The 17,284-nt window shown below is 33.7% G+C and overlaps 1 non-coding gene across 1 annotated transcript; it reads right to left on the bottom strand.

Moving 5' to 3' along the window:
* Nucleotides 1-11,816: 11,816 nt before the first annotated feature.
* On the bottom strand, nucleotides 11,817-11,899 carry TRNAL-CAG (transfer RNA leucine (anticodon CAG)). The gene has a single exon. It is a non-coding gene; the product is annotated as a tRNA-Leu (tRNA).
* Between the last annotated feature and the right edge of the window lie 5,385 nt (nucleotides 11,900-17,284).

Raw genomic sequence — 17,284 nt, 5'->3', positions numbered from 1 at the left:
TCCTGAAGTACATAATTTGTACTTATATAATTATCAGCATTACCTGTTTCTCCAACATATTTAATTAAGTTTCCCCATTTAACGTAATTTAATTACCATTAATAACTATTGGGCAAACAAGATATTTCCCCAATATGCCTGCTCAAGCATTTAGTTTGTGCGAGAATTGTCAGTGTGACCTTCTTGAAATAATGTGGCATTTTGATCAAAGCAGCATACGACATTTTGCCGATGAGCGTTACAATAAAAAAAATGTCACTTCATAACTACAACAAAGGTCTTACAGACAATCAGGATTTTCTTGCTTCAGTTTTAGAAGAATTATACCAATTAACGATAAATTCACCTAACACAGATATCTGCATCTTCGCATAAAATATTTTTGACGTGACAACGTCTTAAATTAGGTTGTGGCTCGGAGTCATTCATGAAAAAGTGTAACGCCCGCTCACGTCTGTTACAGTGAGTCACCGAACGAGAGAGAGGCCCGCCGGACCGGCGAATGCCTTGCGTCTCTCTCCCACTCAAACATGATCGGTCCGCTGCGCGCGCAGCACTAGAGAATTAAGCGCGTTGAATCGGTGCGTGCTTCCGTGCTTGTGTCTCTGTCTTTCTCGAGCGTTCTTGGCGTTCAAGACACATTACAGCAGAAACACTTCCTTTCATTTCATATTTCTCCTATCATCGTCCTATCCTCAACAAAATCACTCAAATAGAAATTAGTTAAGTTTAAGTTTACATGTACAATGTTTTAGTAAACAAAATATATTTCTATAGTTAAAATTTGTGCAATTCTTATTTTCATTCAATTCCTTGTTCCTATTGTGCAATTTAATAATATTCATATCAATAAATATTCTACCGAGAAAAAGACGTTGTCACGTAAAATCTTCGCCCGTAAAACCGACTTTACAGGCAACCGATTTTTTTTTCCTTTCTATTTCTTTCAAAAAATTTATCAACCGATTTTGACCTGTCTGTCTACTGGATAGTCAGAAAACCGTTCATAAAAAATCTTACTCCCCCATAGAGTATTTCTTCTAAATTAAGGATTTGTACAATTTTTAAGTCACCACAATAAACAAAATTCTTTTAAAATAGTAACATTGCGTTATTATTACTATTTATTTTTTACAGTTTGCTAAAAACTATTAACTTGCTATGCAACTAAAACAGGTCATTCAGTTTTTTAATCAGATCAACCGGTATTGACTTTGTTGGTCTTTCTTCAAGTTCAGGAACTAGTTTATATTAAGGCGCGTTCTCATGAGTCAATTTTAGTTGGCCATTTATAGTTGATCAACAAAAGTTGAATGAAAACTCTACTGAGTACCTGTCTTTCAACAAAATTGATTAACTTTTTGGTTGATCAAGAAAAGTTTGACGAAGTGATGAATCACCACGAACTGTTTTCAAATTGAAGCTTGTCTTGAAATGTGTGAACTGGGCAATCAAAATTTGTTGACTCTAAAAGCTGCTGTGGTGCACATGCATTTCTGTTATTTCAGTGTTTTTACCTTCTGACTATCAATATCAATCTCCAGAAATTTCAAACAGATGGAGGGAGAATATTCATCATATTTCATTTCAAATCATTCACACTATAGACAACAATGCAGGGAGAACTCGCAGAACTCATCTGATATAATTACTACAGCTGTAGCAGGTCTCATAGACTTAAGTTTATCTTGAAATGTGTGAAATGGGAATCAACATTTGTTGACTATGAAAGCTGCTGCGGTGCAGATGCATTTCTGTTATTTCAGAGTTTTCACCTTCTAATAATATCAATCTCCAGCAATTTCAAATAGATGGGGGGAGAATACAACAATGCAGGGAGAATTCGCAGAACTCATACACAGTACTCTTCGCAGTACTCTTACTACAGCTGTAGCAGGTTTCATAGACTTAGAATAGATCCTTTTACCACTTACTTTGGTTAAAAAATTGTATACTTTAGTAAAATCTTGTAACACATCGTATATCGCTGTACATCTACATACTTCTGCCATATTTGAAATGGTATTATAGGTACTCGGTATACGTAAGCAAGCGCTGCAAATCGATAAGCTGCAGCTAAATATCTGAAAGTAACTTGCAACTTAAATATAGGCGATATGGCTGGTCTCATCACTGCATCTTTTTATGGCATCCTGCACTTTTGACAGAAGCTCGTGGAATTTTTGTTCGGACATTCTTAAATAGTGTCTATACATTTCTTTATATTCTAACCCTAGTCCCTTGAGCAATGTTTCTGATACTTCCGATCTATTTCTTGTTAGACTTCACTGTCTCACCCAAAAACATTGTTTTTTATGACTTTTGTTTATATTATTAACAATTCTTGTCAGTTATTAAAAAAACCTGCAACAATTTTTACACATTCACGCAGAACGTCGTTCGACGCTACTTTTAGATTGACCCGTCGATTCAATTTTAATTGAAATATGTGAACAATAATTTACTCAACTTGCTTTCAATTTTTGTTGATCAAATAAAATTTTTCAACTAAACTTGACTCGTGAGAAGGTGAGAACGCGCTTTAGACGAGTTTTGTTTTTCAGTATACATTGTCACGTTGCGAAGTAGAAGTTTATAGGTGCGTGTACGAATCATCTTTGATTCTAATACAAATCATAGGTAATTCAGTAAATACTAAATTTACATTTTACATTTATATCGGTACCAGAATCAAGAACAAAGAAATATTTGTTTGTTTGCTGTGATTGCACTACCTGATTTCGTAGACTACTATTAGTATTACTAATATTGGAATATTATTTATAATTACTTGATTCCAATGAGTACAGGTCGATGCTGGTTTCTTAAACTTTAATATTTCAATGTCAATATTTGTAGAGTAAACATTTCGAACGGAATTTAATCGTTGAGAATCGTGACAAGTTTCATAAAGTTGAACTTTGATCGATTATAAGCCCATAAAAAATTTCTAAGTCTTTTCACTTTGTACGTTGTTCTTTCAAGTGGCGTGTCGGAAATAAAGTATCGATTATCGATATTTCGTTGCTGGAATACGTGATACGACACAATGACATAGCAGTAATAATAAATGCTGCGTTATCAATTGGAACAATCACATTTTTTGTTAGGAACGTGTCTTTATTTGTTTTACGTTTTGTATAATCACAGTGGAATTCAAAATATGCATAAAACTATAAACCTATGACCAGGCGATTAGCTGTCATCACTTCAACGAGATTATTTTACTTACTAATAGATTATTTCATACAAAAAAATATTAAGATAATATACAAACTATAGGTCTTGTGCTGGCCCTTTCGCTTCTCCTCTGAATCTTTCGTTGTCTAAATTTATCGGTACTCCAGCTTTGCTGAATCGTTTTAAATCACATATAAATTCTCCAATGTAGATACTCTTATACAGCTTCTGTTATATCTAGAATAATCTTGTCGTATGTCTTCCACACGCACTTTTAAACTCTACGAATATTACGTGGATTTCTCGGTTTGTTATCTTGCTTTTTTAATTATGATCTTGCTTTCTTTTTTTAAACAATCATAAAAAGTGAAAAAATCATTTTTTGCTTATAAAACGTTTCTTATACATTTTAGAGAACAGTCCTTTAATTTGCAAGTTTCTAAATTAAAATACATAAACAATTGACCGAGATAATTGCAAAAAAACCCTTATTTTGCAGAGCTCGTTTGTTTTCCGAGTGTTTTTTTTTGTTTGACACATGAATTTCTGCTGCATCAGCTAAATAATGTGTTATGCCTTCTATATTTTAACGGTATTGTGCAAAATGCATATACACTATTCGCAATATCTGTTTCAATGCTCTTCGAAAGCAAACGCCATTTTGCATATAAAATTCCAAATGAGAATTCAATTGATTCTCATTCGAAACAACCGTTTATTATAATTTTCCTCATCAATGCTCCCAAAGCATCTCTTGCTTATGGTTTAAGTAGGCAAGGAAGCAGTGGATATGCCTCATCTAAAACAAACCCATGTGGAGCTTCCACATTCTTTCCAGGTAAGAATGATGGTTCCGGAATGTCAAGTTCCAGCTTGTCTAATAATAGATCATATAAATCAGATGCTTGAAAGGTCCCGCAATCATTTTGTTTATCATATCCGCCAACTTCGACTGTTATAAACCGATAGTTCGCATCAGCAGCGCTTTGTAAGTCGACAGAGAAGAAATGTTTGTAGTTAAAATACATGGATTCTGAATTACTTGGACACTTAACCGGACATGCTTTTCGTCACTTGCCTCAGGCCCATTTTGAAAATTTTAAAGGCCAAAGAAATCCTTAGCAGTTTCTGTAAAAGTTGTTTGGTTGGTACTGGCATATGCAAAGGCTGAAGTTTATCCATACAACTGTAACCACCTCTGTAACAATGTTTCCTACAGTTGATGAACCAACTCGGAAACTGAATGACAAGGCTTTGAATGATGCTTCTGAGGCTAAATACATGTAACCAAATAATATGTACTTGTAATAATAAAATAACATAAATTTAAATTAAGCTTGAGTGTACATATTTACGAAGTTATAGGAATTCGACTAACTAATGTGGTTAGTTCCTTAACACTGAACTTTCCTGTAAATACATATTTTGTCTTCTTACAGAAGACAAACTGCGCAAAACATTCTGTCCGATCTGACGATTGTGCACCATCGATTCGCATTCACAGATTCGCAAGTCCCAGCCAATGTCCAAATAGATAGTTAAACGTCAAAGGACAGATAATTATACAGTGTCTTTGCTGGAAATAGAACGAAAAAAAACTAGAAATCCTGGCTCGAAAGACTGATAACAAAAACAGAGAGGAGAGATAATAAATTGAATAACTTACTATAACAAATTATTTGGTCGATCTAGTTGAATTTTAGCACACTTCAATATCTCATTAATTGCCATAATTTCAAGTAGTTATATTACATCTCATTATGCAAAAAACAAAGTTATTTATAAATTACTCCAAAAATAAGGGATTTTGCAATTATCTTCGACAATCGTTTATGTATGTTGATTTAGAAACTCGCAAATTAAAAGACTTTTTAAGATCTACGGCTTTTATTCGAATGATTTTCTCTGAAAGGTAGAAGAAACGTTTTATAGACAAACAATGATTTTTCATTTCCTACGCAGTTTCGCAGTTTGATTTCGCCTGTTCTTTTTCCATCTTATTTCTTGTTACTCTTTCATCTTTCCAATCCTTAGTATTATTTGTTGCTACTTTTAATATATGTATTTTTAAGGATTTTTAAGGAAGAATCAATAGATCTATACTAAAACGTGTTAAACGCTTCTCCGTTTAAATCTTTTCTTTTCTTAATTTTTGTGAGACATCCCATATATACTCAACCGTCTCTTCCATTCACACCATGTTTGTGTCTACTTTATATAATTTTAACTTTAATCAAAGGTGGCGATATCTAAATATTTTCTTTCTTTTCATTTTTATTGCGGTGTTAAGATACTATGCAAAAGCTTTGAATTTGAAGGAACCTCCACTCTTTTAAGGAACATGCCCTAATTCCCCAGTAATTCAATCCCATATTTGTTAGAGATAATTGTTTCGACCCACCAAAAACGTATTCTTTTTGAATATATAAACATATATTTGGTTCCGACGTTCTGGTACTACCAGTTGGATCGTGTTTTGCAGTAGCACCTTTGTTTGTTGAATAGTATGAAAATCACACTAATTGGGTAAGTGATCTACTTATTTCAAATACTTGTGGTTATTTTGTTATATTTCTCGTTTTGTTTGTCTGTCAGGTATCTTATTGTTCATACTTACAGGATTCTTTATGGACGAGTCTGTCTTATTTATCTGCTTTATTTATTCAGTAATAATTCACGGTGATAGTAAGTGTGAATACCGTTTAATGATTCTGAGAATCTAAAATCGCCGATTAACTTTCGAATACAAAGAATTTCCTGCTCCTATAATTTTAGAAAGTGGTTTTTATTATCCACTACTGGTTTATTTAGAGCAGCAGCAAATTAAATGAAAAAAGCCATGTTAGTAGCAAACATCTATAGCGGATATGTATCTTAAGAAGAATAAAATAAACAGAATAGATGAAAATCGATTAACTAAACAAATGCTAAGTTACAACCCTAAAGAAAGAAGAAGTAGAACAAAGTTTTTCATGCCGAAGCCCCGAAATGAAGAAGAAGAAGAAGAAGACAATGCTTATGCGAAAGCATTTATGAAAGAAACTGTTTCAAAACTATTTAATTCATACGCGTATTTTTCCTCTAAGCATATGTGTAAGCCTAATAGTTCTATTTTACAATGAAAATGATGTTTAAACATTTTTTTATGATTCACTGGACTATTGCTTTTAACCACGTATGTTAATTATTACCATGGGATGTGACATAACGTTGGATATATTTGAATGTGTGTAATGCTCGTTAGTCATATTTATTTTACTGAGAATATTGCTAATTAAAATTATTTTTTTTTTGGAATTTTATTACTCAACCTCTATGCATATCCTCATTTTACCAGCCTAGAACCGTTTTGGATTGGATGCAAAAATAAACATGTTCTTACAATATGGGGTTTTACACTACTATACAGGGTTATGACCATTTTTATTTCGTAATAAGTAGGTTCTAAATAACAAATATTTCGCTGTTGTGCGTCAAAAGGGGGAAAGTCGTAAAAGGCAAAAACAAAAAATGAAATTAAGTAATGGATTCGACCGTTACTTGATGGAAATTCATTTTATCTAACAATAAAACACTGAAAACTTTTGTTTTCAACACTTATTTTATTTTAAATTATTATCACTACAGCTGTTTCGGCCAGAGTGCCTTTCTCAAGTTAACTTGAGGCTAACTTTAATATGTCTAAAGCGGGATTTAATTGACTTACCCCTTTTTTCATATACCTATACGCACATAACACCTCATTTGTAATGGAACATAAGAATGATAACACTGGATGATAGGTTTTATTACGTTAATACAAGCTTTCATAAATGTAACATATATTGTATACCTATATCATCAATGACTTATACCTACTAATCACTACAAAACTAGCTAGAAGACACTTCAAACTTTTAATTGTCGTTAAAAGTTGAAGAATCGGCGAGCAAATCCAGTAAGTCTTTATCCGTGGAAAGATTTTTGTAAAATTCCCAAAGTGATTCTGATATATACAGTACTAAGTCCATCAGGTGTTTTTTCTTTTCTATCGTTATAGACACATGCCTGTTATACGTCTCCTTGAGTAATAAATTTGTAGTTGCTTTTCTTCCCTTTTTTTAAATCTAACGAGCCAACGAAACTGCCTACAGTTTACTTTGTTATTCTGAGTGTCAATTTTTGAGGTTTACTAGCATGGAACTAAACGAACAAAATCAAGAAACGCGAATTTCTGTAACTAAATTTTAATGATTTCTCTCTACTTGCCGGTTTTATTAGTGTTGGAGAATATTGGTAATAAGTTGATCACAATAATATGAACGTTTTATTTGCTTATTAAATTTTTTCTTATTATTTTTTCTATTAGACTATGATCAGTATCGCACTCCATAAGTGTATGGCCTGGTATTAAAACTTACAGTCAATAATTTTTAGATTCGCTGAGTATTGTAAATCACTTTCGATTATACGACCTCAAATTTTCTAGATAGGGTGTTCTTGTACAACGTGGTTCTGTGTTCTCTTGCTATGATACATATTTGGTGTTTTTGCCTGCAAAATGCTACTACAAAACAGTCCTGAAAGCGTTTGTTGTTGAAAGTAAGTAAAATATCCAATAAAATCCATTTTTCTGTCATTGTTTTCGCACAATTAATGTAATGGGACATTGGATGTCCCAGTAGTCTTTTTGCTCGGGTCATTAGTGTCCCATCAGTTTTTATATTGATGCTAAATAGTGCCAACAGTTCCACTCTTTGCAGTTCCTGAATTGCGGTTAGAAGTTTTTTAACACAAAAAGAATTGGAACACATCGTTGAAGAGCTAAGTGATTTGTCAGAACCAGAGGAACCTTTTCCTGGCTCAAATTCTGAAGAATAGCTACCCAGTAACGGAGTCTGTAACAAAAATGTGCTAAGGAGTCTGGGTGACTCTATCCAGTGTAGCAAAAGGGTGAACTCTAAAATGTACCTTGATACACCAAAGAACTAATATGTGGAATAACGGAAGATGGAAGGGATTAGATAGAAATAAATTATGTAAAAGAAATAAATAAAGGGTAAATATGAATTTTAAAATATAGCAGAATTAAGTGTTGGCTAGCGACTATGCAGGAGAATGACCACTTGACACTCAAAGAAGGATTCGGCCAATTTGCATGCCCTACAGAGACCGTAAGATATAAGAACTAATGACAAGAAAACCACCAAGAAATAAACAGATGAAAGATAAAAGTTGCTCTAATGAATGCTTGGGCGCCAGGAAGTTAAATGTTTTCTTCCGAGATATCTTGTATTGCTGAAATATGAAAGATAGGTACTAATTGAAATATTAAATTTTTAACCACAACTTTAATAATTACCAAACTTAGGTACAGACTATTTTAAATGCTTATATACTAACCACCACCTCTTATGTACAGTTAACTTAGCTATATTTACAGTAAAATCCCTGAATATAATTATAAAACAATTTACCCCTGATATACCCCTTAATTTCAAATCGTGACAAAGTTATACCCAATAATAATGTATAAATAATAAATATAATTATATACTACTCACTAATAGTTTAGTTTTCGTTCAAGAATTGTCTAGGTTTTCAAGTGAAAACTCTCTGGATATGTGTGCACACGATAACCTAACAAAGAGAAATTCAAGGGAGAGTTATAACCTCATCCCTTGGTAGACAATAAATAATTAAATTAAGTTACAATGATTAATGTTTTAAGAAAATTGAAGGTATTTATTATTAAGGATATATTTTTAAATTAAAAGTGGAACCAAAAGTTAAAACCTTGAAGAGGACGTAGCAAAAGTTATTTAAAATAATTGAATGAGAAACAAAAATAAAAGTAAGTTCTTCCTGCCGGTTTCCGTAGGTTGCCCTTGAAGATGATCCGGTGGAGAACTAGAATCAGGTGGTAAAAGGTACACCAAACCTGGATTCCCTGTATCAGGTACTCTTAGACAAATAAGTCAACTTAAAATTCTTCTTAAATTTCCTATAAAAACCAATGAACTTGAAACTTCTTCCCCTTGTCCTTAGTAAGTACAACCCAAAAAAACTAAAAAAAAAGATTTCTTCCCCTGACTTGCAACTGGATTCTGGGAGTAGGCGACTAGGGTGAACCAACTGAAAGTATCCTCGTACAAACAACAAAATAACTCAAATGATTTCTTCTAAAACGAACAGCTCTTGACAATAAAATAAACTTAAACTCAATTCTGGAAAAATGGCACTTCCCAGCCGCTACTATTCTGATCGAAACGATCTTTCTTCGATCACATCCAGTTGACAAGTAACCCGGTTAAGGTTCTACAAGTCGTTGGATGGATGTACTTTCAGAATCTTACCACTGGTGGCGCGGTTTAATGCCAACCTTAGAAAATAAGATTTACTGGGAGTTATTTAAATGTTTAGTTTAAGAATATTTCAATATGAATTTAATTTAGAATTAAATTAAAAGATTCCAGTCACAAAAAGGTTAACGATTATTTAAGTAACGGACTCGTTACAAGTCTCATGAAGGTTCAGATCAACACTAACATTCTTCGCAAAAGGAAGATTTCAAAAGAGATTTGAAAGGGTAGATAAAATCCGCTAAATAGTGGCGGAAAGTTTTTTATAAATTGTTTATGTCATCAATAGTTAACTCGTGGATAATATTATATGACGATATAAATAAGAAAAAGGGTAGTCTTCCGAGTTTTTTAGTTCCTTTGGAAGAGAAGCTTACAAAACATGGCAGATCCAAAGCCAAAGTGAATAGATGCATGGGATGCACTGGAAGAATTTCCAAACGCCAAAAGTGCATGGTGAATGTCGGGTTCAAATTTCCACTAGGAGGAGATGCCATAGATGTTGTCTCTCTATCGCCTGTGATTTATCACTATGTAAGAAGTGTTAATTTTTTTCATGTGATTTTATATTTTTTTCAATAAAATTACCTTCAAAATTTATTCGTGTATTACTAATGGGACGCATTGGTCCCAATATAAAACACTACTGGAACACAGTTGTCCCACGTCCTACCAAAGGATTTAAGGATAAAAAAATAGATCACTTTGGGCACTATTATAAGACTATTGATCATATTTTTTTGTCTGAAAAATTTTTATTATCTGTGGAATGTATTCAGTACTGAAAGGGTTAAGTTTTATCTAATGATACATTTGTAAATTGACTATTTATTGTGAAATAATATGTATTATATGTATTCCACTCGGAAATCTTTTCAAAAAGATTATTTTAAAAATTCTGCGAAAATGTGTAACCAACAACTTGTTGTTTGTAGGTTATGTTTTTCAAAATTGATGGTTTGCGTACTTGGCGTCGATCATAAAGGCAACAATAATACTTGTGGTTGAAAAACATTGTACACAAACAAGACAAACAACCCACAGTATGGTGGAGATATGATATAGATCACGGAACAGAAGCTCCGAATAAATTTCTGATGGATATCAATATTAAAGAAGAATCAGTCAAGTTCACCATGGAAAACAATTCACTTCCTTTTCTGGAGGTTGCTAACCACAAAAGGAGACCAGGAGACCGAGTAAGTCAACCATCAATTTTGAAAAACAACCTTGTATAACCAACAACTATTTGCAGCATTTTTCAAATAATCTTTTTGTTTGAAAACAATGTCCATAGTGGAAATCGAAACGTTAAATAACAATTATCAAATGTAATTTTCATTACAATCAATTGTGGCTTCTTCTTCTTCATGTGCCTTGTCCGTTCCGAACGTTGGCAATCAACATGGCTATTCTGACTTTGTTTACGGCAGATCTGAATAGTTCAGCAGATGACAATCCGAACCATTGCCGCAAGTTTTGGAGCCACGAGTGTCTTCTCCTCCCTGGACCCCTTCTGCTGTCTATTTTCCCTTGAATGATCAGTTGTAGTACTCTATATTTATTATGTCTCATAACGTGACCCAAGTATTCCAACTTTCTTTTCTTTATACTTATTCCTACCTCTCTCTCTTTACCTATCCGGCGTAGTACCTCTTCGTTGGTCACGTGCTCAGTCCAGGATATACGTAATATACGTCGGTAAGCCCACATTTCGAAGGCCTCTACTTTTTTTATCATTCTTGCGGTTATTGTCCACGCCTCCATTCCATATAACAAAACCGGGAATACATAACATTTCAGAAGTCGAATTTTGAGAGGTAGGGTGAGGCTTTTAGAGGTGAAAATTTGCTTCATGCTAGTGAACGATGCTCTTGCCTTTTCTACTCTTATACGTATTTCCTTTGCTTGATCCCAATTTGAGTTAACTGTTGTTCCCAAGTAGATGTACGAATCCACGTGTTCAATTCTTTCATTGTCTAATATCAGTTGCTGTGGTGGTTGTTGGGTTTTGCTTACTAACATAAAATCTTAATCTATAAACTTAATCCATAAAAACATTATTTTACTTGCCACAAAAACATGCCACAAGAAAGCAGTTTCAGAATCTTTTTAGACTACATATTCATATCAAAATATTATTAGATTATTATTCCTATATTTCTATCTCCTTTCATTCCATTTTCATTTCTTTATTACAATTTATTTTCAAATTAGTTTTAACATTATTGATAATTTTATAATTCACAACGCTACATTTTTTACATTTTTACAGTTAGTATTAAAAAAACTCACTGTCAGAAGTGGGATTCGAACCCACGCCCACAGAGTGGACTGCGACCTGAACGCAGCGCCTTAGACCGCTCGGCCATCCTGACTTATGGAAATCTATCTTTCTGACATTTCAAACTGAATCAAACTTCCATTAAAAAGTTAACTGAATTTAACTAGTTAAAACACCAGCAAACTTAATTTTCAACTTCCAAATTATATTTTTGAAATAATTTGGATAGAAATTTGTAAAAAATTCAAAGAAAAGAAAGAAAAAAAAAGAAAGAAAACAAAGAAACGCAATGTAGCAAGAAATTTACGGTAAAAAGGCTTTACTAAGGCGTTTGACTATAAGTTCTTCCATAACCGTTATCGATAATTATATAACATGCTGGCTAATGTATTTGCTACCATGTCGTTCTTTCCTGGAGCCGTCTCTTACAATCATGTCGCACCCACTGCAGCTAATTGGTTTATGTGTTACATCTTCCATTTATTCATCATACCCATTCCAGAATGCCAGAACCCTCTGATAGCTGATATAGTGGATGGATATCATATGTTTGTGGTAGTCTTCAAAAAGGGCTTGCCGCTTACGATCTATTGCTTCGCAGACGTGTAAAATATGATTGACTCAGCTTCTTCAGCCTTGCAAAATATGGTTTATTGAGGTTCTCTGCTATACAGCCTGCCCATGTCTCCATGAAAGAGCCCTACTGTGTGCAGGTGTTCCTTGAGTGGCCGTGTACTTGACTAGGTGTACTTTTTCAGTGGTGGTTATGTTGTATTCGGATTCAGACTCTCATTTGACCACGGACTGTACTTTTTGGTACTCCCAATGCTGACTCTGGATTAAAGTATTTTATAGTTGATCCTCTTCAGTAATTTCATCATATATTTTATTGCCGTATATTTCCCGATGACCTAGCGGATAACCTCATAGTTTTATTGACTACTGCTGTAAATAACGATGTTAAGTTTTAAAACTAATACCTAGGTGAAAACCAGTTACAGTCGGATCGCCTCGTGGGCCAATCCCGGTGCTTTTACGCTGTCGAGATCACGAAACTGTTGGAAACTCAATTGGTTTTAGTCCACACTTTTAAAACACTTGCGTCGTGGGCGCTGGACCTTACAGGTAAGAGTATGGAGTTGGTAGATGCGCTTAAAAGAAGGAGAGTACAAATTATTTACATTCAAGAGATAAGATGGAAAGGACAACGAGAACGAGACGGATAGGGGACGATTGCGTCTATGTTACCTGATATAATCCAGTCTCGGTAAAGGGTCCTTTACCCTTTAAGTAGTTACTTACAGCTTTAATCTAATTAATAAGGTGTACATATCTTAAACAATAGTATAAAAATTTTTATACTTAGTAAATATAAGTCCATAACGTAAGTGTAAGTGTATCATCGAGTTTAGGTACTGACAATGTTTTCATTATAAAACAAATCGATATCATTATCAAAAAACGAAGGGAATTTGATATAGAAACGCATATTGCATTTATAGATTTTGAAGTAGCATAGACACAAACTATAAATAAAAGTTACACTGTGCTCAGTCTATCACATACCCTGTGCAGAGTGTAACTCCTGCTATATTGGCCAGACCAACCGCTCTCTTCAAGGTCGTCTAACTTCTCATAAAAGCGACATTAGGATTTCCAAATCCTCTTCTACCTTAGCCTAACATGCCTTCTCAACCAAACATCAAAATACTGGCCATTAAAATCAAATCAACATTACAAACATCAAAATACTGGCCAAACAACAAAATTATTATAAGAGATCCCTCCTAGAAATGTGCCATATTCTTAAACATCCATCAGCCCTTAATAAACGAACGGACATCGATAATTTGAGCCAGATTTATCACTCTCTCATTGTTTTGTGTAAAACTTAAGAGGCCGCTGGTTAAATGAAATTAGAATAATAATCGAAGAAAAAATGTAATATTTTGACTGTAAATACATTAGCGAAAAATAGCAACTGTCAATTGTAAATAAATTACGAGAGTTAACTAGCTTTACTCATTACTGTTATCTGTACAAAGAATCGACTTACCTTTTGAAATATTGATGTATTCGTAGTCAGTGGATTAGCGTGGGTACCACTTCGCGACGCCCGGCGCCGAGGCTCAAAAGAGAACTTAACCGATGAACTGGATGTTTTTATATCCTTATTAAAACCCATCTTTGGTTAGGTTAGCCTTAGAACCAATTGTAATCACTCAACTGACGTTCAGCAATGTTAGTTATGTTTGTAAACGTTATACGAATCAGTTCCAATCGTTTTTATTTGATTGCGATTTTAAGTATTATTACTTAAAAATGGTGTTTGTTGTTAACAATGTCCAATATAATAGTGTGCGCATGTGCATGTTCAATTTCTGTGTGCTGAGGGTTTGCAACTTGCCAATGTGTAACGATAAGACTACCAAAGAGAATTGAAATACTATTATAAAAATAATACCTCAATCAACCATGGGAGCTTATCGTCTATGCTTCGCCTAGCTCAACATCTCAAGTGTGAGTTCCTCTTGCCTTAAACTAGAAATCAAATCATGAACCCTTAGCTGATAGCAAATAAAACAATTTTTAACATGATTTTTAATAACATTTTAATCATATTTATTAAAAACAGGAAACAATCAACTCTGCCAATGCTTAACAATGAATATAGTGAGGGTGATACTTAAGGCAACGATGGCATCAATGAACTGCGTGTGGACTCCCAATTAGACGGTTAGGTCCTCCCGAGAGCTGCAGTTATTCCATGTGTGTGTGGTCTCCCAATTAAGTGGTTAAGTCCTCCAATAGATTCAATAAATTTTCATAATACGGCCAGCAAAATGATACGGCCAATTAATACAGCCAATAAACCGTGAGTATGGTCGATAAATAAATTTATACGCGAACGCAAGTAGTGTATGGAAACGCATGTGAAAGAGAGGAGAATAATAGCCTGTGGGGTATTCCGCGACCAGGTAAGCGGTAACCCGCAGCTAGGTGCATTAAATACTGCACTAACAGACAGGAATTTGGAATGTGTGGAAGGCTTGATTAGACAAAATCGTCGAGTAATTTCAGAAAATGTTGATGTGAGTATAGGATTTGTCCATAGTATCGTACACAAATTTGATTACAACAAACTTTGCGGTTTCTCTTCAATTTGTTTCTCGCCTTTTATCAGAGGACCAAAAAAGCTTGGGAATAGATTTATTTTTTTCACATCTTAAACAATACAGGCAAAATCATAATGACTTTGTTACGTTAGTAGTTGCTGACGATAATTTTCGGTGTCATTAGTTTGAACTATCCAGTAAGCTATTATCGATGCAATGGAAATACGTAAATTCTCCGCCACCAAAGAAGTTTAAACTTCAACCTTCTGGGCAGTCAAGGTCATCTTTTTCGACCATGAAGGACACTTGCACATTGAATTTAGAGAACCTAGAATGCATAAAAACGCAGACCTGTATAATGAAACTTTGAACAAGCTCCATCAAGAGATTAGACGAAAACATACAGGAAAGTCATGAAGTGATTCTTCTGTATGACAATGATCGGCCTTATGTTGCTAATGTAGTGACAGAAAATCTACAACTAAAGAAATGGAGGATATTAGAGCATACACCGTATAATCCCGATTTATTGCCATGCGATTTTCACATCTTTGTGCCACTGAAAAAGGTTTCAGTGGGACGAAAAAGTACACAATGCCGTAAAAGAATTCTTCGAGCTTCGAACAACAGTCACAGGAATTATTTAAGGTGGGTATACATCGATTGGTGAAACAATTGGCGCAGTGGTAATTATTTGTAGATATATTTGCCAATAAGTTTTTTCTGTATCAAATTTGGGTTTCAATTGAACAAGCCTCATACACCTAATTATTGAACATTTCGATAACAATATTTTCTATATAGCTTAATTACTATGTCTATTACCGAAATGTTCCTTGTATACTAATTAATTTTGATTAAAACCATAAATTCTATTTTGTTTCAAATCATTAAATAATTTTAGGTAGGTACTTTTATGACGGGAATGAATCAAACCTTTATTGGTTAACGTTATGTCTACGACAAATTTATATACAAAAAGAAAGTTAATATCAACAATAAATCGCAAAATATGGTCCACAAACGCAAAAGATAAAAAATATCCTTGTTTTATCCACGAATTCTTTGTGGAACGAAATGAGGTCAGTGTGTCACGGCAGTAAAATGGGTTGCCTAGCAACAGGCGCGTTAGCCCGGCCTATTTTCGGGCTTTATTGATCGCTGCCCGCTTTTCTTTCTCTTGGGGTTAAACTGTATAGAAATGAAACTTTCGACCTTGATTTTATTTCAATTTACAAATTAATGTGCTAATTCGTTTATTTCGATATACGTTTTAGCCGTATAGGTACGTTAGGTAGGTAATTCGTCATAATTCGCCAAAATCAGGATACATTATTAACGTATACGAATACTTACTAATTTTATTTTATATTTGTTAGCTTATTTACCCTTACGAGATATGTTTTAAGATTATATGTAGCTAGTTTTAATTTTGACCGTTAGAAACAATTTTTGATTAAAATTATAACACTAACCGTTAATTCAACATATTTTGACAAAAAAAAAACATTAATCTGTAACAGTAGCAGATCAAGGTTTTCAAATTCTGGCAATTTTGTTAATTAATCTGATATTACGTTGTAATATGTTCTGGTCCACTTCCCATATTTTTTAAATATTGGTTGTTATCTTCACTGATAAATCTGGATTGTAATATTATAACCTCTAAAGCACTTTTTTCCCTCTGGCCTAGTTGGTGGGACAGCTGTGGGATGGTTTTATTTTCTCCCTGTATATAATTAAGCGTATTCTGTTCTCTGTTTTATCCCCTTTCTCGTAGCTCAAGTCCTCGTAGCTTTATAGTAACAAGTAACAAGCGTTATTATTCAAAAATATATCAAACAATATGATGTGGATGAGTTTGAAAATTACGCAGTTTTGATAAGTATAATAAGGTAAGTTTCTGACATCCCCCTAATAGTTACTTGACATTTTTTCTAAAAATATATGGGGAAATAAGAAAAATATACACATTTTGACAATGCCGAAACAACGAATTACTCCCTTACTAACGAATTACTTGATGAACCTGTTTTCTGTGGCACATATTTGTCAAGTGCGCCATATTTTTCATTATCGAGATGTTAAATGAACGGAAATTTTGTTGTCTTGGCTTGCTGAATATATTAAGAACAGTGATTTTGATTTTCGTCTTTAACGAGTGAAAATTAAATATTATAAGTAGGTGAGTCTAATGAATGACAATTATAAGTAATATACAATTAAGTACATAGAAGTAAATAGGTTAAGAGCATTATTTTCATAAATATAAAGGAAGAACAGGGGTATCAGCTATAGGTACATATAAAAAGTTATACACCTATTAGCTGACAGCTGTGTCAGCTATTCGTGATATGTATTTA

The sequence above is a fragment of the Diabrotica undecimpunctata genome, chromosome 4 (genome assembly GCF_040954645.1).
Source record: "Diabrotica undecimpunctata isolate CICGRU chromosome 4, icDiaUnde3, whole genome shotgun sequence".
Classification (NCBI taxonomy): Eukaryota; Metazoa; Arthropoda; class Insecta; order Coleoptera; family Chrysomelidae; genus Diabrotica; species Diabrotica undecimpunctata.
The sequence above is the reverse complement of the archived record's forward strand: the minus strand, read 5'-3'. Positions and strand labels throughout refer to the sequence as shown.